General features: G+C 40.0%; 1 long non-coding RNA gene across 3 annotated transcripts in view; it reads right to left on the reverse strand.

Moving 5' to 3' along the window:
- The window catches only part of LOC137167071 (uncharacterized), a 91,897-nt gene that overhangs the window by 28,393 nt on the left and 39,311 nt on the right, over nt 1-24,193 (reverse strand). For all 3 annotated transcript variants that reach the window (XR_010923968.1, XR_010923969.1, XR_010923967.1), the window contains exons 3-4: nt 18,200-18,276; nt 16,042-16,182 (exon numbers count right to left, since the gene is read on the reverse strand). This is a non-coding gene — a long non-coding RNA (uncharacterized lncRNA). The remainder of the gene's footprint in view (nt 1-16,041; nt 16,183-18,199; nt 18,277-24,193) is intronic.

The raw sequence follows: 24,193 nt of genomic DNA on the forward strand, positions 1-24,193 counted from the left end.
GACCCAGAGGGGAATGGTAAGCAGAGGATCCTATTCACTGGAAGCTGCTCAGTATTACATAATGACGGACATGCTGGGTCAGACCAATTCATCTAGCCCTGCAGCCTGTCTCTGACAACGGCCAGTGCCAGATGTTTCAGTGGAAATGAACTGAACAGGGCAGTTATCAAGGGATCCAACCCTGTGGTCCAGTCCCAGCTTCTGGCAGTCAGAAGTTTAGGGACACTCAGAGCATGGGGTTGCGGCCCTGATCATCTTGACTAACAGCCATTGATAGCCCTAAGCTCCATGAATTTATTTAGTTGGGTTTTTTAATCACAGTCACACTTTTGGCCTCCACAACATTCCATAGCAATGAGTTCCACGGGTTGACTGTATGTTGTCTGAAGAACTTCTTCTTTATATTTGTTTTAATCCTGTTGCCTATTAATTTCATTGGGTGACCCCCTGGTTCTTGTGTTATGTGAAGGGATCAGTAACACTTCCTTATTCACTTACTCTACATCATTCACGATTTTACGAACCTCTATCATATCTCCCCCTAGAAATCTCCTTTCTAAACTGAACAATTCCAGCCCTTTTTAATCTCTTCTTGTATGGACACTGTTCCGTAAACCTAATCATTTTTGTTGCCCTTCTTTGTACCTTTTCCAATTCTAATATATCTTTTTTGAGATGAGGCTACCACAGCTACATGCAATAGTCAAGGTATGGGTGCCATGGATTTATAGTGACATTATGATATTTTGTCTTATTTTCTATCCTTTTCCTAATAGTTCGTAACATTTTGTTAGCTTTTTTGACTGCCACTGCACACTGAGCAGATGTTTTCAGGAAATTATCCATAATGACACCAAGATCTCTTTCCTCAATTGTAACAGCTGATTTAGACCCTATCATTTTGTAGATATAAATTGGCATTATTTTTTCCAGTGTGCAATACTTTGCACTTATCAACATTGAATTTCATCTTCATTTTGTTGCCCAATCACTCAGTTTTGTGAGGTCCTTTTATAATGCTTTGCAGTCAGCTTTGTACTTCACTATCTTGAGTAATTTTGTATCTTCTGCAAACTTTGTCACCTCAGCGTTCATCCCCTTTTCCAGATCATTTATGAGTAGGTTGAACAGCACTGGGCCCAGCATAGATCCTTGGTGCTATTTACCTCTCTTTCTATTCTGAGAGCTGACCATTTATTTCTACCCTTTGTTTCCTGTCTTTACCAACTATTGATCCATGAGAGGATTTTCCCTGTTATCCCAGGCAAGCCGCTTAGTTTGCTTAAGAGCCTTTGGTGAAGGACCTTGTCAAAGGCTTTCTGAAAATCCAAATATCTTATATCGACTAGACCATCCTTGTCCACATGCTTGTTGGCACCCTCAAAGAACTCTAATAAATTGGAGATGCATTATTTCCCTTTACAAAAGCTGTGTTGACAACAGACCGTGTTTAGCTATGTATCTGATAACTTAGTTCTATAGTTCGAACCAATTTGCCTGAGAAGTTCCCAATTTGGTAAGGAATTTGGCTGGTATGTGCCAGGATCAGCGTTGCATCCACTCATCTGGCACAGAGGCTGATTTAAGCGATAGATTACATACCACAGTTAGTAGTTGTACAATTTCAGATCTGAGTTCCTTCAGTACTCTTGGTTGAATACGCGCTGGCCCTGGTGATTTGTTACTCTTTAATTTCTCAGTTTGCACCAAAACATCCTGTTTTGACATTTACATTTAAATGGGACTCTTTTACATTTGACTATGCCTCACTAGCTCCTATCTGTACTTTACCAACTTCTTTCCAATCCTCTTTATCAGGATGTAGACTTCCCCATTTAATAAATTCAGCCGCAGGGGATGTCTTCGCCTAACCCATGTGCTCCTCCTCCACAAGGTTTAATTCCCTCCTGTCTACTTTTCAACATATGTTGTGATGTTGTTGGAGAAGATCATGAGAGAATATCAACTTTTATGGGACAGGATACCAAAGACACCCAGCCATACATACCCTACTCTAGTGCAGACATTGCTGCCTCTTTGCTGGCCCAGGGTCTGAAGTAAATAGGAATTTGGATGAAAAATAGCTGTCTTAAGATAAAAGCCAAGACTGAAATGATGACAAGTGGAAGCAATCGGAGGGAAAAGCTAGAACTGGGACCTCATCTGATGTTGAAGCACTTGCCCTCTCATGATCAGTGTGTTGCATTGATTAATTTTTCAATGGTGCATTACTACAATGAATCCGCAACAGCAACAATTGCAGAAACACCTTATTTCTCAGTTGCTTGGTAAACTGATGGTACTCCTGTCTCTCAGATAGTAACCTGGCCAAAGCAATCCATTCTTCTGACACCTCAAGACTTTCTGCAATGCACTTTAATTCATACTAACCTAGAAGTAACAAGGTGTGCGGACTCAGGAGCTAAATCCTAAATCCCCACCAGTTTATATTAATTGAGCTCTGATTGAAAGACAGGCAGTTGGCAGAGTGGAGATACAGCCGAGGGTATAATTGGGTGGAAGTAGCCTCAGCACCTAGGGTGATACAAGCAAATAGAAAGGAAGTGCTTGGAGAAGAGTAAGGAGCAGGAACCAAGGCAAAGTGGCTGCTGCTGCTACTATACCCTTCCCCAGAAGCAAGTTAGAAATTTAGCTACTGATTGTAAATTTAATATATAATAAAGCACAGTGGTGTTTAAGGGGTGGAGTAGTTGTGGACAATGACAGCCAGCCACAGATTACAGCTGGTTGAGAATGCAACGGCTCATCTGTTGAGCAGCTTAAGGAAGCATATCAACTCAGTATTCCTTACTCTTCCAGTTGCCAGTGCAATCCCAGGTGTAGATTGTACAACTGTTCTCTTAGAAGGCTGTAATAATGGCACTGTGGGATTCCATTGTATTGTTTCTCTCCATTCTATTTAAATCATCTCTATTTCCAAGAAAAAAAAACATGTTTTCTAACTACCAGCCCTGCAACCCCTGTGGCCTGGGCCTGGGAAAGTCAAGCTAGATTTGTCCTTCTCATGTATCACCACCAGAATAAAAAATGCTGAGTAGAGCTGGTGGAAGTTTTCCAAAGAAACATTTCTGCATTATAAAATGCTGATTAATCAAAGATGAAAGACTTCACAGAAACAGGTCAATTTTAAGGACATTTCATTCTGAAAAGAAAACAGAACAGAACAATTTGATTTTCTGTTCCAAAATGATTTTGTTCTGGGTATTTTTGTTTTGTTCTGTTTTTACATTTTATATAATATCATATTCAATTTAAAAAAAAATCAAAATCAGAATGAGACATTTTGATTTATCAAAATGAAACATTTCAATTGACCCAAAAGAATTTTCTTTTTCGTGAAAATGCATTTATTTATTTATTTTTATTTTATTTTTGTTTGTTTTGTTCCCTTTTGGAATGAAAAAATGTCAAAATCACAGACTATGTCTACAAAACAGAAAATCTGATTCCCACCCAGCTCTAGTCTGCAGGTCATTTAATTTGCTCTGTGACACTTACTCAATGTCTTCAAAATGCCCATAGTTACATCTCTACAGCACTAGTGATGGCTAATGGGGTTCCTCAGGATTAACCCAGGTCATCACCTAAAGACAATGGTATTGCACAGCTGTAAGTGAAAGCATCATTTCACCTGCAGAATCTTTTTTCCACTGGTGATTAGGTGTGAGAACGAAAGAACCCACATTAATTTTGAAAGTCCAAGACAAGTTTCCTGAGCTCACATAAAAGGCTCATATTAAAAAGTAACAAAAAGCAAAACAAAACAAAAACATCTTTTTCTTATAAACTGAGCAGATTTGATCTGGAATCAAGAAATCATCATGAATATGGAACCTCTCAGTGCCATTTTTCCAGAATAATCTTCAGAGCAGAGCTATTCTTTCTCTTCTTTACATGCGCTGAAGAGAACAACTAAATAGGAATTGGAACTATTTGATATATTTAAAAAAATATAAAGCCTCAAAATAGCCAGTGTAGCATAACAATAAGAACTGAAAATAAAGTAGGTTCTGTTCAGAAACAGAAGCAAAGAGATATGTTGAAGTCAGCTTGAAGCATGTAGGTGGATATTCTTCAGGAACCTTGTGTATTTATTCGGAATGAGTTACCCTTTCCAAATGCAATGCATTCATGTGAATCCAAACCCCCAAGCGCCATTTTTTTATTTTTAGCTAGGGGGGAGAGAAAAACAGACAGCAGTGACATTCCATGCTCAGTTACACTCATGTAAATCTGGAGTAATTTAATTGTCTTCATTGGAGTTACTCCATAGTTATACCAACGTAACTGAGAACAGACTCTCACCCATTGTTTCTTCAGAGAGTCCTTTCTTTAGCAAAATGAAAAAATATAGTCCCAACAAACATTTGATAGATGAAAGGTATGCATACCAATGACATGCACAGTACTCCAAAAGGGCAAAGGCTCTCAGAGGCAGAGGGGGGGAAATCAATCAATCAATCAATCAGTCACTTCCTGATTTATAGCTGAGCTGCAATGCCTTTTAGCATAAATTAGTATCTTAAATGGAACAAACAGAAGATTGTCATATTTCTGAATAAACCTCACCTTACCCTAGATGTTGTATTATGCACTTAAGTGAACAGGGTTGGCTGGTTATGCTAACTATAGTAATTTAAGCAATGCACTGATCTTCATTACTCTTACCCTTGCCCTCATCAATTACTCATTCATCCTTCACTTCTAATGACAAAAGGGCACCACTGGGCATGATATTTAAAACAAAAAGGGCTTGAGGAACTAACCTCATACCCTTTCTCCATCCCGACTCTCAGCTCTCGCTGTAAATATCACTTGAAATATATTATCATGGTTAAGAAGAAAAAAAAAAAAAAGACCTAAAAACCCAACAACATTCAGAGGGTGAAAGAGCCATAGCATTATCAAGCATCTTCAAACGCTTTAAACATAGTCTTCATTTGGAACATTATTAGCGGAATGTTATGCGAGGCTGAAGCTTACAGAAATACCAATCAAGTTCTGGATAAATTGGTCACAAGTATGTTTCATTCCATTATTAGGGACAATGAAAAATCTCTCTTGTTCTTCACCCTCTTAGGCTTCCCCCCTCACTGATCTATGAAGTCTGAAGAAAAAGAAAAAGCCATCTAAATCTAATCTAAAAAGAGATTGACCTGCTTATCCAGTATAATAAAGACAGTTTCGGTGTGCAGTGAAGTTGAGATAGTGTTACAGTGTTGACGGTGGGAACATTATTTCACTGGGGAAGTATATATTAAAGTACAAAAGGTACATTAACCAAAATCCCATGAATTTTAACATCTTTGTGTCAAGAGTTCTTGTGTGGGCACATAAGCAGGGTTACACATACCACATACATGACCTGGCATATGCATATACACATGGGTCTACACAAATGTCTTTACTCATTTTTTTCTCTTGAACTTATGATCCAGCGAGTGTATGTAAACCTGAACTTTCATACACATATGCACAGGGACCTGGCTTGGCACGTAACCATAGCCTTGGCTACACATGCATACACACTTATATGTTGGAAAAGGGATCCCTCCTACGTTGCTAGTTTAATACGGTATTAATTTTGGACAAATTGCCTCAAAATTGGGAAGGGAAATGCTATGCACTAAATACTCTCTCTTCACTGTTTCTCCAGGAGTGCACAGAAATAAAGACACTGCAGGATAACACTTGAAATAATTCCTTTTGGTACCCTGGAGGGTGTTTAATGAAGAATTATTAAACCAAACAGCTAAATTTCCTGGAGTGAACTTCAACTCCCTTTGACTTGTGACCTTCCCTTCTATCTCAGAAGATCCTTCTAATGTTGATAATTACACTGATGGCTGGCCTGAGAAAATAGGCCACAGAAATAAGCTGAGTGTGATTCTGTTAATTGCTCCACTAGTCAACCACCTGGCCCTTTATTCATGCCTTGGAATCGTTTCATCAAACGAGTAGCTTATGCATATTAGATGGGATGAACTCATCTCAAAGAAGCAAAAAGTGGGCGTTAATATCTGGCATCTACATTTTAAAAAAAAAATCAAGACTCTCATTTCATGACCTGTAGCTAAATATTCTGCTTAGTTTTGCTAGTGATGACTTCTAGCATTCTTAGCATGCCACTAACAGACAAGCAGCAAAACAATTTAATGGTTTACTGCTTTTGATTTTATGCTAGTTGCAGTTGCACCATGTCAAACAAAAATAATTACAAATATGGCAGTATGCAAATCAGACAAAAGTATTTTTAAAGAAGTATTTCGCATGCATGTCCTGTTCTAAGCTTCAGAGAACTAATAGATAAAACACTGAAATTTTAACTTTGAGGTCAAGGTTGAAGGCATAACTAAAATATGAATTTTTGGTTTAAGTTACAAGACATGTTTAGGCACAAATAACGTACCATTCCCTGCTCTAGAGAGGGGCTAGTGAGGGTGCTAACTGACTTATCTCTCTCTTCTGAAACCCAGATCTGGTTTGGATGATGTCATCCAGCTAACTAAGAGGTTTTGATGATAATGGAGATAACAGAGATTATATAGTATGCAGGACTTTATTCATAGCCCAAAAAGACAAATGAATAGGATAATAAATATTAGAGCCAGCCCAGACACACAGATTCTCAGAAACTTGCAGTACACTATGACCACAACTCACATGTGTACAGCTATTAGCATGCGACGCATTCACATTCACAATGAAAATGCCTGTTTCCTCACACAAATTAGAGGTGTAGCTGCATAGGTTGCATGCACAAGTTGGGATACTGACTTGAAAATTCATCACCTGTTACTCAGGGGCAAAGGAATGCATTTAGTTAATCATTATTAATGGAAATAAAAAGACAAAGGCCCAAATCCACAAAGATATTTAAGCTAACTCCAATTGGATCTGGGCCAAAGCCACTATCCACACCCTGTTGCTGTATAAGGATAAATAAATATGCCTGCAATCATCAATCACCAAACTCTTTTTCCTCCCGATACATAGTACAAAATAGAGGAATAGTATCAACAAATTAAAGCATTAGGAAAGTTCTCCTTTCTCTCTGGGGCTTCAGGGAGATCAGCTTCCCCGAAGTTTCCACTCCTCTTTCTTCTTCACTCGATAGTAAAATGAAAACTCCTCAGATGGAAGAATATGAAAAAAGAGGAGCTGGTGCCTGCCTGGGGAGTGTATGTCTCCCAGGCAACGTACATGCTGACAGCAGCAAATTCGCCATCGTCAGATGATTTTTTCTGGTTTGATTGAGCGGCAGTGAAGACACACTCAATCAATCCAGAAGTTAATCTAATAAAACCACCTCCCCAAAAAAGCGTAGCATTGCGTCGACGGGCATGCATTTCCCGTCGGTACAGTGCAGTGGAGACGGCACGCTAAAGGGAAGTTACAGGAGTTATGCAAGCTATTCTGCGTAGCAAACTCTGCGTAGCTTGTGTAACTCCGGTTGACTGCTGCCGCATTTTGCTGGCCGTGTAGACCTGCCCCTAGTCTTCCCACTAGTAGGAGCAGCATCAGCATCTGAGGTGGGAAAAATTGTCCACGCTAGGAGTCCCCTAGCTTCCCTCTTTCTTCTGCTGTAAGACAACCTCTACTGGTTCTTCTTCCCCTCCAGTGAGGCAGAAGACCAGACTCCTTCAACTGTCCTGACCCTCTATGGAGAAAGGGAATGCCTACTTCCAGTTTACCCTTCATGAGTCAGAATCCAGGGGCAAGAGAATGGCTGTCAGTTTTGTCCCTGTCCCTGGGGGGAGAGGAGGGAGGATGGGTCCTCCAGCATGCCCTCCCCTGGTTGTGAATGTCAGTGCAGCTAGCCACATGGTTGCAACAGGATGAAATTGTACCTCCTATGCCTTCTGGGATGACACTATCCTTTAGTTTCTTTTCTCCTGTGATTTTCAGTATTGATATGTAGTATGAGAATAAATACGCAGTAATTGCATATGATTTAACTATTGTACAGCATATTGGATTTTTCTTTGCTTTTCTGAGAATTGCATTTGTCTTTAATTATTGGGTCATAAATATTTAAATCCCTAAAAAAACTCCTTCTCTTTGAATGTAACATAATACATATATATTAAACAAATACCACCTAATTATAGAAAATTTTGTTGTTGCATATTAACAATTAAATGGATTCACCTTGGTTGTAATACGTTTAATGATCCTTTTTGTTAGCAATCATTTTTTATTATGCTCTTCTATAATGAATATTTTCATTGTGTAAATTGTAGATCAAATCCTCAATTGACAAAAATCATCCTAGTTCCATAGAGATTTACACCAGCTAAGGATCTGGTCCTAAATTCTCACTTGGGGACTTAAATGTATAAGATTACTACAATAGGATGTTGCAGTGGTGAGTGTTAATGGCTTTGGACTGAAAAAGGTTTTGCAAGCTATCTTAAAAACATAAGGTTCCAATTTTTTAAGGGTTTCTAATTCATTATTTAAATTGAATTTTCCATTCTTGGATTAATTAATTTATCTTCTATTTTGGAATATTTTGCTTTTCAAAACTCTTTAAAAGTGATGTTTAAAATGTTTCCCTACTTCTCCTTTGCACTGAGAAGATAAAAAAAGTGTCAGCATATGAAATGTTATGTAACTTGATGGGAACACTATGTTAGATTCCAAGTAGGGACACTGAAGGCAGATTTCTCATTTGTAGAATGTTAAGGATTAGAGGGTGTTTCTATTTTTTATTTCCAAAGAGAAATTAAGATTGCACCCCTTTCTCACCAAACTATTCAAAAGGTTGCAGGTTTCATTACCAACTATAACTTATTCTCTACTGGCCAGATACAGGCCCCACTCAGTCCAAGAATGCAAAGTGCATTAACTTCAACAAGGCTAGGATTTCACCCAGGCTTTTCAGAGTGCGGAGGTGGGGACTGAGGGGCAGACCACAGAAAGGTTATGAAAAGGGATTCCACAAGTAGAGTGGGATGAAATTTGTTGGACAAAACTTTTTTTTTTCTTTTTTCTGAAAATGCAGATTTGGGTTGACCAAAACATTTAGCAAATTTGTGCTGAATTTGCTAAATTGTTTCAGTCAGTAAAACAAAACAACCCCTCACCCTCCAAAAAAAGTCAAATTTTCAAAATGAAACATTTTGACTTTTTTATTCAAAATGGCTGTTTTAATTTTGGTACAATTTCCTCTTTTTTTTTTTTTTTTTAAAAAGGGTTAAAAAAAACACACCTCAAAACTCAGATGAAACATTTTGTTTGGCCTGAAATTGATTTCTATTTTTTTACTTTTTCAGTTCACTGAAAAATTTGAAACATTTTCATTGTGTGTCTTTGGCCACTTGGTTATTCACGGTTTTATCCACAACTTCATATGAGCTGTGGAAGAGTATTCTACAGTGACCCTCACTATGACCAGCACCTCGGGTACTGTAGGTGATCTGGGAATGCCAACTGTGACCTGTGAGTCCACACACTCCACAAATCCATTGGCCCAAGCACCTGCATAAGGATTTGCAGAGATTTGATGCTGTTACACTTGCCCAAAGGGTCTCTGTCTGGCAGAAGCCTGCCTGCCTCCCTATCTGGCCTTTTCCCTAGGGACATAGATATAACCCCTCCTCTCCCTCCCCCCCCCCCCCCCCCCAAAAAAAAAAAAACAAGGATGCGAGGGCTCCAGCTGTTGCCAGAAGGTATTCACTGGACAATGAGAAGGATAGAGAGACATGTGCCCTTACCCCGGCAATGGCTGTGGCTCCAAGAAGTGGGCAGGATTCTGTCCCCCAGGCAGAATAAATTCCGTGCAAATCAAAATATAGCTTTGAACAGAGGACCAGATTTGCAATCTGTGGCCCAGGGTGCCCTTTATTTAGGCAAAACTCCTCTTTCACTGAATCTGCCTGAGTAAAGACTTCATAAATAAGCAGTAAAAGCTGATGCTAGAGGGGTGTCTGGCATTATTAGCTCACTGGTTTGTACTAAGCTATTTGTCTTAGCAGCCAAACAAATTTTACATTTGTACTTGATATTTGTCTATAGTTAATAAGAAGGAAGGAGCTTATGCAGTTATTTAAAGGCTCCTGGAAATCGTTTTTCTAATTTTCTAAAAATAGGATTGATATTTAAAGAGCGATTCACTTGCACTAAACCAGAGTAGATTTTTGAAAAGACTGAGGAGTGATGGAAGAACACAGTCAAGATCCATGATGTGAGCTCTAACATAATCAGGCCAACAGCCAACCAGGATATAAATTCTAATACAACCACATCAATCTCCAGGTTATAAAATCTGCTACCCCTCATCTGAGGATCAGCATGCACATTTTATGACATCCCATCCAAAGTCCAGGAGACACGGCTATGTTCTTTTTCAGTGTCTTTGTTTTTCCTCAGACTAATTTTATTGATTTTCTTCATCCTTTTAAAATCTCTCATTTTCTTTTCTAAAATGAGCTGCCACTTCCTCTGGAATTTGCCTTCAACGCTTTGTTTTCTCCTTCCCTCTTTTCCTGTGCCATTCCCTCTCTCATCTTATCTATTGCTGTCCTCTCTCTTCTTCCCATTATGCCCATCAGTCCTACCTCCCACACTGTAATCTTGTCTTTCCAGTGCAGGAGTTCTCCCACATCATGGTGCTCCTACACGCTGTCTACTATATATCCCCTCCCTACTCCTCAAACTGTGTCTATCCCTTGTGCCTTCTACTTGCATGTGCCCCTGGTATATGCCCCCATTCTTTCCACACTTTTCTTTCCAAGAGTAACAGAGATAGTGTGGAAAAGAAGGAAGAGTAGAATGTTGACTATCTCCCTGCTTGCTGCTCCTTAGTGCAAGTGAGCTAATAGAGGCAGCAGTGAAAGAGGAGGTGAGGTAACACGATTGCTTTCCAATCATCTCAACAGCACCCTCTGCAAGCTTCATCTGTCTGACTTCCAGGACACTGCATGTTGGACAAATGCCTCTTCTCACCTGGGGCTGTCCAAAAAGACTTAAGTTAGAGTTTCCAATGAACCTATCACACTTCTTTTCAAGCACAGGACTGCAGAATATGGTAGGCAGGACATCACAGATGAAATCAAAAGAATGGTACCTTCTATGATAATTGCACTTTATACTTTTTTCTTTAAACTCTTTAGTCCTTTGAACATGAGATAGTTTCCAAGCAAGTGGTTAGTGCTTTTTAAATAAGATGGGGTCAGCCAACCACTCTCTACAGCTTTAATAGGTGGAACACAAAGTCACAGTGTTACAATCTAGCTGAAATTGTTACCTAGCTGTGGAAAAGCCAAAAGGTATGTCCAGAAGTCCTCAGAAAATTCTGTTCCTAGTTTTACTGAGCTTGAGAACTGTTGCCAAGACTAATTTCAAGCCACATTGTTGTACTTGATGTTATACCCAACTCTGATTATGGCAATATTAATGTTGTGTCTGCCAAATGAGCAAAATAACAATATAGAATTATTCCATATGTACAATACAGTATATGTAATATATACATACAATAAAAGGATGTCTAAACACTTCTAGCAGACATAACCAAGGAGCATAGTTTATTGTTTCACTCGACTCATTGAACATGTGCCCTGCACACCACCTCAGCTAAAACAGAAAATGGAATACTGCTATTCACAAATAGCGATTGTACCAGGTGAGCTAAAAGGAAGTTCCTTTTGGCGAAACAACATAGTGTTGGACTTAACTTTTTTCTGCTGGAAGCAAGTTGCTTTTACAAAGATCTCAACTAGAGCTAGGCACAATTTTTCAGCCAAAACATTTTTCACTAAACAAAATGCAATTTTGGGTCAACAAACATTTCAGAAATTTATGTCAAATTCACATAATTGTTTCTGTAGGAAACACGGCGCCTCCTTCAAAAAAATTCCAAAAAACCCCAACTGTTCATTCTAACATTTTCAAAATGAACCTTTCCAGTGTTTCCATTTCAGAATGACTTTTCACTTCAAAGTTCAGTTTACTTTTATTTTTAAGAAAAAAAAAGAAAAAAATGAATATGAAACAAAGTTTTTAAAAATTGTTTAGGGTTGAATAAGTTCTCATTCGATCTGAAAATAAAATGAAATGTTTTGTTTGATCTGAACCTTTTTATTTATTGATTTTATTTTTTTAACTTCTTGGGGTCACAAAAAACTTTAAGAAAAATATTTTGGGTTTACCCAAAACAAATGTTATTTTTTGGGTTGATCTCCCCTGGGGAGGTCCATGAGATGGACCATGGGCGGGGTGGGTGTGTGTATGTGTCAGGAACAGGGAACAAAGCCAGTCCAGCTCCACACTCCCCGGAGACAGAAGCAGCTGTAGCCGCTGCCCACCTTCTGCAGCAGCCCCCTGCCTCTGTTGGGCACGCTCCCTGCACTGCTGCTGCCCTTGCGCTGCTGCTGCCCCTGCTCCCCGCTTCCTGCACTGCTGCGGTGCTTGCTGCTCCCAGTGTTGCTGCTGCCATGCTCCTCACTTCCCACACTGTAAGCCCTAGTTTTTTTCTGAAGGGGGGGGCTTAGGAAAAGGGGGGGGGGCATGATTGTTAGGGCCTACAGCGCGGGAAGCACCACCATTTTTTTCTGAAAGGGGGGACCCTTTCAGAAGTGAGAAGGGGGCCACGATTCAAGGGAAGGGGGGTGATTGTTAGACAAAAGTCCTCGGGTGGCTCCATTTAAAAGGTTTGAGAACCACTGATCTAAGCACTGCAAGTTCAGGGAATTAATGTTAGTTATATCACTGTAACAATAAAAACCAATGAGAGTCCTGTAGCACTTTAAAGATTAACAAATTTAATTTTTGTAGGCAGAAGCTTTCGTGGGCTGCAACCCACTTCGTCAGATGCAAGAAATAGAAATCAAATGGCAGGTGTATATATATATACATCCAAGTTTAAGGAACAACAATGGGTAGTTGAGGCCTATTCACAAACATTGATTAGGAGGTGAGAATTACTTCTTGTAATGAGATAGCCATTCCAAGTCCCTGTTTAAACCCAGTTTGATAGTGTCAAGTTTGCAGATCAGTTCAAGCTCAGCAGTTTCTCTTTGAAATCTGTTTTTGAAGTTTTTTTGTAAAAGTATGGCAACTTTCAAGTCATTTACAGAGTGTCCTGGGAGATTGAAGTGCTCTCTGACTGGTTTATGGATGTTTCTATTTTTTATGTCTGATTTGTGTCCATTTATTCTTTTGCGTAGTGACAGTCCGGTTTGGCCGATGTACATGGCAGTGGGGCATTGCTGGCACATGATGGCATATATTACATTAGTAGATGTGCAGGTGATTGAGCTCCTTATGGTGTGACTGATGTGGTTAGGGCCTGTGATGGTGTCACTAGAGTCGATGTGGGAGCAGAGCTGGCAAAGGGGTTTGTTGCAGGGGTATGTACCTGAGTTAGTGTTCTTCTTGTATGGTGTATGGTTGATGGTGAGTATTTGTTTCAGGTTGGGGGGCTGTCTGTAAGCAAGGGTAGGTCTGCCTCCCACAGCTTGAGTGAGTGAGGGATCATCTGCTAGGATAGGTTGTAGATCCTTAATGATGTGTTGGAGAGATTTTAGCTGGGGGCTGTAGGTGATGGCCAGTGGTGTTCCGTTGTTTTCTTTGTTGGGTCTGTCCTGTAGTAGGTGACTTTTGGGTACCTGTCTGGCTCTGTCAATTTGTTTCTTCACCTCTCCAGGTGGGTATTGTAGTTTTAAGACTGTTTTATGGAGATCCTGTAGGTGTTTATCTCTGTCTGAGGGATCGGAGCAAATCTGGTTGTATCTTAAGGCTTGGCTGTAGACAATGGATCATGTAGCGTGTCCAGGGTGGAAGCTAGAGGCATGAAGATATGTATTGTGGTCAGTTGGTTTTCGGTATAGGGTGATGTTAATGTGACCATCCTTAATTTGTATTGTAGTGTTCAGGAAGTGGATTTCTTGTGTAGACTGGTCCAGGCTAAGGTTGATGGTGGGGTGGAAATTATTGAAATCACGGTGGAATTCTTCGAGGGACTCTTTCCCGTGGGTCCAGATGATGAAAATGTCATCAATGTAGCGTAGGTAAAAGAGAGGTGCTTGGGGACAAGTGTTGAGGAAGCGTTGTTCTAGGTCAGCCATAAAAATGTTGGCATCCTGTGGGGCCATGCGGGTGCCCATAGCTGTGCCACTGACTTGAAGGTATCTATTGGTTCCAAATCTGAAGTAGTCGTGGGTCAAGACAAAGTCACATAGTTCAGCTATCAGGTGTGACATATCATCATCAGAGAAAATGTTCCTGTGTAACAATGTTACTTATATCATTGGCTGTATCTTTAAATTGTCTTTGTAATTCTGACATTTCTTGGTGTTGTATCTTCTGGCTATTGCGAAACCTTGTTCTGTGGAATGAGGCTATTCTGTTTCACACGCTCCAGGGGGTTTAGTTTGATAATAGATTTTTTATCTCATTGCATTGCTCATTATCTGTAGTCACAGCCAATGGGTTGATTTTCCCCTTCCTTTCAATTAGGCTTTTGTATCCGTGGGCGTTGGAGAAGCTACAGTACTGACATGAGGTAACTTTTAAGTTACCTTTTCAATATATCAGAAGGATGTGCTAGATCAGTGATGCTCAGTCTTAAAGAGCCGCAGAGCCACTTAGTCACCAAAAGAATCAAAACTTGTCACAAGATACCCTGAAGTAAAATCCTGAAAATGTATTTCAGTGATTGAAGCATGATGCTTTGTCAAAGAAATACAACTATCATATATTGATTCAAAAGCAAAATGGAAACATTTCAACACAATGGCAGGAAGTCATGGTGCTGAGATTAATTTGTGGGTATCACTTCCCTATCTCCTCCTCCTCCTATTTGCATGTGTGGGGTTTTGTTTTCCTTCTATTCACAATATAATATTTTGGTTCATTGGGCAAGTAAAAGTTACAGCAAAGTTCATTAAGTTTCACTATTACAGTGTGGTAAGCAATATTGCACAATGAGAAGAATCTGTGTTCAGACACCACACTACATAAAAAGGGAGATTACTCAGTAAAATCTATTGACAGCTAATGGCAGCAATGGTTTGATAAAAATAGGAATTGGCCTATACATAGAGCAGAAACTTTGCATTTTTAAATGTTCCTACTGGTTCAAATAATTGATCCAATCTAGAGCTAAGAGCTCTTCTGTTCCAAACAGCCCCTTCCTCTGACCCCAACATCTTTATTCATATCTTTCAAAAATCTATGAACAGTTTTAAGCAGTTCTGGTGAGCTATGTTGATCCAACAATGATCTTAAAATCTCATGTGGTCCAGGGCTTTCCTACAATGAGAAGCATCTAGGTTTTTCCATTAACTGCACTGGAGCCAGGACTTTACCCACACTGTATTAGGAAACTCCTCTCTGATCCAGAGAAGCCTTGGATCATGCTAGGGAACAGAGACTGCCAGACCTCCTGGAATCCAATCACAGCTAAGCAAAGGTAGGGTGTTTACCAGATGCAGAAATACCTTGTGTTGAGGGGGAAATGAGGTGAAAGATAGGCACTAGTGTGAGGGAATGGAAAAAGAGTAATTAGTTTTAAGCCAGTGGAAGTGACCAGAGCTGATTATACAGAGAGGGAGAATGGGAGATGATCAGGGGTGTCTGGGGAAGAAAGGAAAAAGATCCTGAGCTGGAATAAGAATGGGACATGGAGAAAAGAAGTGAAGGCTCAGATAAGCTTCTTGGAGCACATCCAACCAGAACCTTTGAACATGACCTGTGATCACTACTGACACTGCTCCAGTCAATATTACATTTCTGTTCTCGGTAGTAATGAAAGAGTAACTAATTAAAGTATATTGTAAGTGCAGAGACCACCTCATGTGTTTTTATTTGACATGTAAAGTGGCTACCACATTTTTGGGCACTGCATAAATAAGATAATTACAACTCCTGTGACATAATGGTCAGAATATTTTGTCTGCATATTTATCACCTTTCCTGTCAACTACTGATCACATAGGCCAAGAGCTGAATGATTAGATGATTCAATAGCATATAAAAGGTGAATGGAAACTTTGTACATGCTTGTTTACTTACATAGTTGAAGAACAGAAATCAACATATCACATTTAATCTTTGCTGTCTCTTCATTTCTCTTGAAAGGACCATTTTGATGTTGCTCCTTCTGGGATTGAAGACTAATCTTTTACTCCTGCATGGAAATTTACCACAGTCATTCTGCCAAAATAAAATGTGTTTTTATTTGACACCATTCAAAGCTATCTTCCTCCAAGAAATGAGAAAGAAAACACAGGAAATGATTTTAAAACACAGATGAAATACATATTTATACTTCACAGCACTTGTGAACAGTTGATTTACTGCCTAGGAAAAAAATATATTAACAGCTACAGTTTGCTTCATTATGTGTGTAATAAAGTGGCTAATGTTCTTTTCCTCCCTTTTGCAGCAATGGTAAATGAAGATTTGCATTCTGGGTAGAACTTTCTCTTGGGGAAGCAACAGAGGCCTAGACTGACAATCCCTAAGCCCCAAACCTTGTTAAATGTAGTTTCAGTCCTGGGGACCTAATGCACTGATTGCTTCCCTAGTAGGAGTCTCATTGCTTGCTCCATTCAGTCCTATTATTGAAGGTCTAATTACATCTATTATGCTGTTCAGTTTCACAGAAGGTTATTGAAGGGTGGGAGGAGGAAAAAACCCAAAAGGTTAGGTGAACCCCCCCCCCCCCCCCCCCCACCAAAAAAAAAAAAAAAACAACCCACAGCCTCAGCTATTGAGAAGCGAACTGATAACCAAACCAGAGTACTTTGTGAGATTATATCTAAACCATGGAGTGTGTTACTGTAACAAGACAAAATGGAGATGGTTCCAATTTTGTATTATTGCCCAGGCAACAGGGAACCAATTACTCTGTCAAAATCTGAGGTGCTGAAGCTTAAAAGCTTCACAAGGTTTCAGCTCAACCAAACACATTTTAGCCAGGAGAAAAGGAAGGGGGGCAACTGAAGCATTTTGACCATGTTGTAAAGCTTCATTTACATTTCAGTCTGCCAAAAGTCCTTCTCAGTCCTCTCTCTCTCTATAATGCAAACATCACATGCCATGTTATGCTTCTGTGTAGCCTGGATTAAGACTGTTATTGTGGTCTAATAGAGCTCAGACTGGATGGAGGGGACAGAAGGGGGAAAGAGACTCATTATTTTTAGATGGCTTCACTTTTCCCACAGGGTTCCTATAGATCCTACTTAGTAGCAACTCATTCCTGCACTGATTAAGTGGGAAATACACAGAATCTCAAAAGGTCAAACCTATAATCAGCTGCCCTAAGGGGTTGACATGGAAAACTTCTTAATCCAAGTTGGATTTATTGCAATCTTATAACCAGGTGCAGCAGGTGATGTGACACACTGGAAAAAAATATACAGACTCTACCACCAGAAGTTCTTATGACAGACTGCATCTTATAGCAACCTATTTTACCTTGAATATTTTGTAGAGATTAGTAATTATTTTCAGTGTTTATTTTATTTTATTTTATTTTGATATGTTGGTGGTTTGTTTTGCTGTTACTGTTTTTGTGCATAATTAATTAAATGTATATGAGCAATCAGTGTATTGTTTTACCACTGAAACAAAACCCTCACATGGATCTATAAAAATAAAAGAGAAAACAAGATTCACATAGGGATAAGAAATAGGACAAGAGGAGAAGCAAATAGAAATATTTAATAAAAAGATCACAAGTGCAAGCTTCTGAATAAACACTGTTACTGTCCAGATACAATGTGCTGTCTGTGCTGAATAAAACAAAATTAAAGTTATTACCTGACAATATAGGTCCTAATTCAGCACTGCTTTGCATCTTGTGAGTCATTTATACACAGCTGCAAAGTGAGGGCTTGATACAAAGTCCAGTGTAAAGACTCCCATTGACTTCAGTGGTCAGAACCTGAATACATAGCGGGCTTAAAAACTCCACCACAGCAAAATGTTGACGTTATTTTATTTTATTTTATTTTTTTAAACAAAACAAAACAAAACACCACCACTCTCTGCAGTCACTTTGGATAGGAGTAAATGACTATGCGTGGTGCAAGGTGATGGACAATCAGGCTCATAGTCTGAATTATTTTCAAATTAATATTTGGAGGTTAATACATTTTGGATAACAACATGCTTGGTTCCATTTTGAGGACACACGGGCTGCTCTTGAGAGGTATTGGTTACTCACAATTCCCAAGGATTTCAAGGAAACTCTGCATGCTGAGCATCTTTCAGGATGAGTAGAAGTCAAACTCTTGGGCTTATCTACAATACAAATTACCATTGCATTGACTGGGTCTGTCTCCCCCTCCAGGCAAGAAGTTTCAGGATCAGGCCATAAACTAAACTGAAGATGATTATTGGCTGAAATTTGTTTAAAAATTTGAAATATGTATTTTATTTATTTTCATATATGACTGTACTTAAAGGCAATCATCTATTACTCTGTGTGCCCTTGATGTTATCTTTAAAGAAAGCAATACAATTAAGCCAGCAGAAAATCCCCAGAAAAACACCACCCAACAAAACAGAAGGACTTCCCGCACAAATATTTGTCTCCCAGAAAAAAATAACTCACATCAAGGTCCAAAAGTGATGTCCAGTCCCCTAAGGGTGTACACTATTTTGGGCTAAGGGCAACTTGGGTGAGTTGGTGTATTTTATTTGTGATGTATGTTGGAACAGAAATGTATTACAAAAGATAGATGGAAAAACCATTTCTGAATATACTACAGGCACTTAAAGTATGTTGGTTTTAAAAGGTAAATGTTCTGGAAGTAGAGGTGGAGATGCATGTGCAAACCACTGCAACGATTATGACTATAATTCTGTATGCAATACATTCAGGTATGTTCATACAATTTATTTTTACATTTATTTCTAATTTTTATTTAAAAATTTCATTATGAAATTTCATCTGCTCCTGCTGCACAACCTTCACCAACCACCATTCTTTGTTTGTAGCACCACAATTCATCACTGTCAAAATTATCATGATACCACAAAGTATAGAGAAAAAGCAACCTGGGAAGATAACCTATGAAATAAAAATATTGTTTTAGTCTAATTTCCCTTCTAAAGAAAGAAGGAATGGCAATAACAGAAAATCAAGACACAGAAGCAATATATAGCCTCAATATACTGTTTCTCAAAGTTTTCCATGCAGCATCAGCTTCTTTTTAAAACTAGTATACTTTCTGCAATTTGCTTAGTAAGGTTGAAATTCATCACAAGGCCCTATACAGGAGTAAACTGTCATATAACCATTGACTTCAGTGTAACTATGATCATTTACACCTGCTGAGGATCTGATCCCATGTACTGGTAAAGCTTCTGAGAAGTTTTCTACACACAGAAGATCATTGCTTAAGGAAATCTGAATGTAGGACAGACAACACTATTGAAATGAAAGGGAATGTGTGGGAGATGATCTGTGTTTCATGATTTCATTCTGAAAATAAGTTTGATTTAGAATGCAGTGAACATGGAATGAGACTGGTGTGTCACAGAGAAACTATGTGTCATACTGAAATTTGTGGTAGTTAGTGGATACAACTAAGGAGCTCAGGGAGTTTTAAGGCTTGCTATTACTACCACATTTTTATATTAAAATGAGGATAAATTATATTTACACCCATTCCAAAACCTCTTTGCACGACTCAAGTGGTGTAAAGTAGCTTTAGTGTAAATGAGAATTTGGCCCAAGATTCAAGGCAGGACATATAAAGCAGCTGATCTTTTGGGGCCTGATTCCCATTTACACGAAAGCCCCATAACACCACTCTGTCTAAAAGGACCTTAAAATGAGGGTAAATATAATTAATTACACAATTACAGTTTAATACAAATTACATTTACACCCACTTTTTGGTCTCCTTACACAGTGTTAATGTAAATGAAAATTAGATCCTTGAGATCAAAAAGTTTGGAGACTGGAGTTGACAGCTTGAGGTGTCTGGTAAACTTGGATCTCTCTCTCTCACTCTCTTTTTAATTAAAATGAACTCTCTTAAAAATGGTGAATTTCTGGAGTTCACTCTGATCCATAGACTTCTTCACTGAGGGTGTGCACAGAAAAGGTCTCCGAGGCACCATCCGTGCTGTGTCTTAATCAGGCAAAGATAGCAACAGATGAAGAGTAATCTGAATCGTTTTGTACATTTCAAATATCTGAAATGCTTTAGCCATGTCCAGCTCATTTTGAATTTCAAAGAGCTGGCGATGTCTCCTCCTGAAAACAGCCAGCTATTTCAGCAAATTCCAGCTGAACACCATTCCTGGGGCAGTATCCGTAAATGCCAGCAGCACCCAAATAAAGCAAACAATGCTGTTAGCTTCTGCTAGTGATGAAACTGAAAATAAATGTATGAAGCACCCACAAAGAAGCAACAGATTGAAGACATATGTGGATAGAGATCAATCACCCAGCAGGGGTAACATACAGGAATGCCGACACTGTTCACAGAGGGGTGGCTTGGGGATAAGGGGGTCACATTTGAAACCATACTAGACAGAAGAGTTATGTGGAGCAGCAGCCAAGTGACAGCAAAAAGAAAAAGAATGAAGAAATTTAGACCACCCATCAGGAAAGAACTCTTTGTGCTATGTACCTCGAAGGGTAAGGGTAAGGGATGGAATAAAGGCTAGGCACCTGATTCTCTGTAATCTTCGCCACGTGCCAGTGGAAGCAATGATAGCTGGGTTCAATCTACCTAGGGGGTCCATTTCTAAAATAAATAGATTTATGGCTCAGTCCCTCACCCAGAGCCACGTTCCTATTTCTGCCTCAGACAGTAAAACAAAAGCTCTCCGGTCTCTTTTGCAGGTGGTTCTTCCCCATTCACTCAGAATCCTTGGGAACAGGGAACCACAAACACCTTTTATTTAGGGGAAAAAGGAAAAAACAAAAGAAACATTATCCCTCACCCCAACCCCATACCTCATCATTGTATCAGGAGTGTGGCCAACCCCACAGTTCCAAGTATTAATTGTTCTGTGTGTTGCGGTCCAGAACTGTTACACACACAATAATCTTCACTCACAGGTGCAGTTAGAAGCAGTGGGAGTCAAGTTGTTTCAGGGGTGCTTCTCCTCTGCCTGTGTGTTCCAGTCTAGATGAGTCCACACTACCAGGTCCCACTCAGATGTGCAGCTACCTGTCCAATTTCATGATGGCTATAGCCACCATTGCTACTTGGTCTGCTCAGACCTTGTTGTGAAGTCAGCTCTGCACTACCAACACCAAATACCACCATTCAAGCCTGGACCAGTCCTGCAGAATCACTTCAGAGTGTGCAGACTCTCCAGGTGGGGAACCTAGAGCAAAACAGACAGAAGTCCCTGCTACCTGGAACAAAGCTCCTCAGCCAGAGCCCTCCATTTTCTCCTTACATCCCATTTGAGCTTGAATCCTGTTCCCAAACCAGAGGACACTGCCTGAAAAACCAGGGTGCCCCACTTACTCCAGGGCATATCCTGGACAATTTCTATGTCCTTTCATCAGTACAGTAACAATCTATCATTTATACCATTAGAAGAAGTGACAAATTCTAACTAAAGCAACGAAGTCCATTATATGGATAAACAACAGTATAAGGCTAAGTAACATTATAATTAATGTAGATGAGGCTGATTGGAGCTGGCTTTTCCTTCCTCCCCAGCTCTCCAAAGAGGAAGCAGAGGTTCCATCCTTCTAAGCTTGCACCACCTTCTCTCATCTCTCTCTCCTGACCCCTCATCTGTCTTAGCAACGCATACAGGATGAGATGTATCAATTGAAATTTAACATGGACAAATATGACCTCCTTGTCAACTCTCTAAGGTCCTCTCTCCACTCGCTGTCACTGGTGACACCACCATCATCCTTCCTCTCAATGAGGTCTGCCTTTACTTATACTTTACACTCCTCAAGGTAGGATTTGTGTCTTTATAGGTCTCTGTACAGTATCTAGCACTGTGGGGAAGTGGGGGGGGGGGGGAGGAGAAAGGATCATGATTAGACATGACTGTAATATAAATATTCAATAAAAATAATAATATGCTTCTTTCCCATCTCATGTTATTTCTCTTCTAGGAATCCACGGCAGAGATGACGATTGAAGCTATTGGGGATTTTATTAATATGACAGAATGGATGCACTGAGCTCTCAGTGAGCTTATTTTTGATGTTCTACTAAGATGTGAAGGCATGTTTGTCAGGTCACTCTTTTTAATAGTGGAAAAGCACACACATTTTTTTTCAAAATGTCAGGCATATTGAAGTATGGCATAAAATGAGGGTTAGATGGTTGAAGCTTAATCCAGATAAAGTGGAAGTGATGCTGGCACATTGGGGTAAGCAACTGCATGATGGGGAACAGTATACCAGCCCCCTTGATACCAGCATATACATTTGTTTGTACGGGTTGCTATTCACATTCCCAATCTGGGTCACATCCCCAGTTGCCTTTAGATGATCAGTAGCAGCAAAATCCACCAGTTCTCTCACACTCAGTTCTTGCTACCAGCATCTATGCCTTTGTCATCTCATGATTAGGCTATTGCAATGCACTGCGCCTGGACCTATACCTCCCATCTGTTTTAAAACTGAAGCTAGCATAGACTGTGCCTGCTCAGTAGTTAAGTGGAGTATCTCTCCAACAGCAAGTGATTACAGAGTCATTGGCCATTATCTTTGAAAACTCACAGATTAGGGGATGTCCCGGATGATTGGAAAAAGGCAAATATAGAGCCCATCTTCAAAAAAAGGGAAGGAGGAAGATTCGAGGAACTACAGACCGGTCAGCCTCACCTCAGTCTCTGGAAAAATCATGGAGCAGGTCTTCAAGGAATCCATTTTGAGGCACTTGGAAGAGAGAAAGGTGATCAGGAACAGTCAGCATGGGTTCACCAAGAGCAAGTCATATCTGACCAACCTGATTGCCTTCTATGATGAGATGACTGACTGTGGATGTGGGGAAAGCAGTGGATGTGATACCTTGATATTAGCAAAGCTTTTGATATGGTCTCCCACAGTATTCTTGTCAGCAATTTAAAGGAGTATGGGTTGGATGAATGGACTATAAAGGTGGATAGAGAGCTGGCTAGATCATTACACTCAACGGGTAGTGATCAACAGCTCGATGTCTAGTTGGCAGCCGGTAAGAAGCAGAGAGCCCCAGGGGTTGGTCTGGGGCCAGTTTTGTTCAACATCTTCATTAATGATCTGGAGGATGGGGTAGATTGCACCCTCAGCAAGTTTGCAGATGTCACTAAGCTGAGGGGAGTCATAGATATGTTGGAGGATAGGGAAAGGATACAGAGTAACCTAGACAAATTAGAGAATTGGGCCAAAAGAAATCTGATGAGGTTCAACAAGGACAAGTGCAGAGTTAGGACGGAAGAATCCCATGCACTGCTACAGACTAGGGACAGACTGGCTTGGCAGCAGTTTGGCAGAAAGGACCTGCGGGTTACAGTGGACAAGAAGCTGGATAGGAGTCAACAGCATGCCCTTACTGCCAAGAAGGCTAACAGCATATTGGGCTGCATTAGTAGGAGCACTGCCAGCAGATCGAGGGAAGTGATCATTCCCCCCTATTCGGCACTGGTGAGGCCTCATTTGGAGTACTGTGTCCAGTCCTGGGCCCCCGACTACAGAAAGGATGTGGACACATTGGAAAGAGTCCAGTGGAGGGCAACAAAAATTATTAGGGGGCTGGAGCATGACTTATAAGGAGAGGCTGAGGGAACTAGGCTTGTTTAGTCTGCAGAAGAGAAGAATGGGGGGGGGGGAAGGGATTTGATAACAGCATTTAACTACCTGAAAAAGGGTTCCAGGAAGGATAGAACTAGGCCATTTTCAGTGGTAGTAGGTGGCAGAACAAGGAGCAATGGTCTCAAGTTGCAGTGGGGAAGGTCTAGGTTGGATATTAGGAAAAACCTTTTCACTAGGAGGATGGTGAAGCACTGGAATGGGTTATCTAGGGAAATGGTGGAATCTCCATCGTTAGAGGTTTTTAAGGTGCAGTATGACAAAGTCCCGGCTGGGATGATTTAGTTAGGGTTGGTCCTGCTTTGAGCAGGGGGTTGGACTAGATGACCTCCTGAGGTCTGTTCCAAACCTAATCTTCTATGAATTTAAGTGCCCTTTGTTCTGCATTGACTGCCTGTTGGGTTTAGATTATATTTAAGGTGTTAGTTT

The sequence above is a fragment of the Emydura macquarii genome, unplaced genomic scaffold, assembly GCF_026122565.2.
Source record: "Emydura macquarii macquarii isolate MOO-44397 ecotype Brisbane River unplaced genomic scaffold, CSIRO-AGI_Emac_v2 contig_2897, whole genome shotgun sequence".
NCBI classification, from domain to species: domain Eukaryota; kingdom Metazoa; phylum Chordata; order Testudines; family Chelidae; genus Emydura; species Emydura macquarii.